The sequence below is a fragment of the Oncorhynchus mykiss genome, unplaced genomic scaffold (genome assembly GCF_013265735.2).
Source record: "Oncorhynchus mykiss isolate Arlee unplaced genomic scaffold, USDA_OmykA_1.1 un_scaffold_725, whole genome shotgun sequence".
Lineage (NCBI taxonomy): Eukaryota > Metazoa > Chordata > Actinopteri > Salmoniformes > Salmonidae > Oncorhynchus > Oncorhynchus mykiss.
In genome coordinates this window covers 35001-37976 of record NW_023494172.1, presented here as the reverse complement: position 1 = coordinate 37976, position 2976 = coordinate 35001, and positions in this window count along the sequence as shown.

Genomic DNA, 2976 nt, shown 5'->3' with positions numbered 1-2976 from the left:
AACACCGCTAACCGCATAGAGAACCGTGTTTTGGGTGACCAGGTGCACGTTTTCAATCACCAGTTGCACATTTTCAATCACCAGTTGCACGGAGGATTAATAGCAATCTGCATCCATCGCGATTTCTTAAAGTGTCTATAAAGCACTCAGGACGGGCCCGACCGAGACAGGGCCTTAGTGGGGTGCTCCCATAGCGGGCAACAATGAGAGGGGTGCCTTTAAATTCATTTTGAACCATATTTGAAATTTTGGGTTACCAGATGCACGTTTTCAATCACCAGTTGCACGGAGGATTAATAGCAATCTGCATCCATCGTGATTTCTTAAAGTGTGTAAAAAGCACCCAAGGACGGCCCTGACAGAGAGAGGGCCGTAGTGGGGCACTCCCCTAGCGGGCTATATCAATAGAATGACGGGTAAAAGTATTTAAAACCCTTTTATAATTTTTGGGTTACCAGATGCACGTTTTCAATCACCAGGTGCACGGAGGAAAATGAGCATTTGCATCCATAGTCATGTTTTAAACCGTCCATAAAGCACTCTTGGCCGGCCCCGGCAGAGAGAGAAAGAGATGGTGAAAAAAAAAAAAAATCATCATCAGACCTTCCATAAATAATTCGGGCCGGCCCCCATTGCTAAAGGTCCGTAGTAGGGTGCGCCATAAGCGGACATGAATAGATGGAACACCGCTAACCGCATAGAGAACCGTGTTTTGGGTGACCAGGTGCACGTTTTCAATCACCAGTTGCACATTTTCAATCACCAGTTGCACGGAGGATTAATAGCAATCTGCATCCATCGCGATTTCTTAAAGTGTCTATAAAGCACTCAGGACGGGCCCGACCGAGACAGGGCCTTAGTGGGGTGCTCCCATAGCGGGCAACAATGAGAGGGGTGCCTTTAAATTCATTTTGAACCATATTTGAAATTTTGGGTTACCAGATGCACGTTTTCAATCACCAGTTGCACGGAGGATTAATAGCAATCTGCATCCATCGTGATTTCTTAAAGTGTGTAAAAAGCACCCAAGGACGGCCCTGACAGAGAGAGGGCCGTAGTGGGGCACTCCCCTAGCGGGCTATATCAATAGAATGACGGGTAAAAGTATTTAAAACCCTTTTATAATTTTTGGGTTACCAGATGCACGTTTTCAATCACCAGGTGCACGGAGGAAAATGAGCATTTGCATCCATAGTCATGTTTTAAACCGTCCATAAAGCACTCTTGGCCGGCCCCGGCAGAGAGAGAAAGAGATGGTGAAAAAAAAAAAAAATCATCATCAGACCTTCCATAAATAATTCGGGCCGGCCCCCATTGCTAAAGGTCCGTAGTAGGGTGCGCCATAAGCGGACATGAATAGATGGAACACCGCTAACCGCATAGAGAACCGTGTTTTGGGTGACCAGGTGCACGTTTTCAATCACCAGTTGCACATTTTCAATCACCAGTTGCACGGAGGATTAATAGCAATCTGCATCCATCGCGATTTCTTAAAGTGTCTATAAAGCACTCAGGACGGGCCCGACCGAGACAGGGCCTTAGTGGGGTGCTCCCATAGCGGGCAACAATGAGAGGGGTGCCTTTAAATTCATTTTGAACCATATTTGAAATTTTGGGTTACCAGATGCACGTTTTCAATCACCAGTTGCACGGAGGATTAATAGCAATCTGCATCCATCGTGATTTCTTAAAGTGTGTAAAAAGCACCCAAGGACGGCCCTGACAGAGAGAGGGCCGTAGTGGGGCACTCCCCTAGCGGGCTATATCAATAGAATGACGGGTAAAAGTATTTAAAACCCTTTTATAATTTTTGGGTTACCAGATGCACGTTTTCAATCACCAGGTGCACGGAGGAAAATGAGCATTTGCATCCATAGTCATGTTTTAAACCGTCCATAAAGCACCCAGGGCCGGCCCCGGCAGAGAGAGAAAAAGAGGGGAAAAGTGTTGAAAAAAAAAAAAAATCATACCTTCCATAAATAATTCGGACCGGCCCCCATTGAAAAGGTCCGTAGTAGGGTGCATCATTATCGGACATGAATCTCGGGAACACCGCTAACCGCATAGAGAACCGTGTTTTGGGTTACCAGATGCACGTTTTCAATCACCAGTTGCACGGAGAGAGAAAAAAAAAATCATACCTTCCATAAATAATTCGGACCGGCCCCCATTGAAAAGGTCCGTAGTAGGGTGCATCATTATCGGACATGAATCTCGGGAACACCGCTAACCGCATAGAGAACCGTGTTTTGGGTGACCAGGTGCACGTTTTCAATCACCAGTTGCACGGAGAAAAAAAAAGTAATCATACCTTCCATAAATAATTCAGGCCGACCCCCATTGAAAAAGGTCCGTAGTAGGGTGCATCATTATCGGACATGTATATCTGTAACACCGGCAAGCGCATTGAGAACCGCATTTTTGGGTTACCAGATGCACGTTTTCAATCACCAGGTGCACGGCTGTGAAAAGTGGGACTCTGTCATTTTTTCGACCAATTTCTGTAATTTTCAAAAAATGATTAAAAATACTTCCCGAAGGGCTAGAGGTCCCAAATTTCGTCTCATACCCTCTCTCGTGATGGGCAACAATTACATAATGTAAAAAAAAATTCGCATCCACAGGAACCTATGCATCCTGTGACATTCACTTTTTTCCCAAAACTTGAAACACGATTTCCTATTAAAATGTTTTATACAAAAACGTTTTTAATTGAATGTAAATGCTCGTCTATTTATGCACTTTCGTGCAAAAAAAACCCCATCAAGATCGGATGTGTACTTTTTGATTTATCACGTTTTTGTTGAATTTGACCCCCGATGGTGGGGCGCACAGAAGCCCTGTGAGGTTCAGGGCTTCATCGATATTTGGCCTGTTTTGGATTACACACTCAGTGGCGGGTCGACCAGACAGGTACCGGCGCGATTTCAGAAACCTGGTTTTTGGCAACAGGACTTCCATGTCCTAGAGAGACGG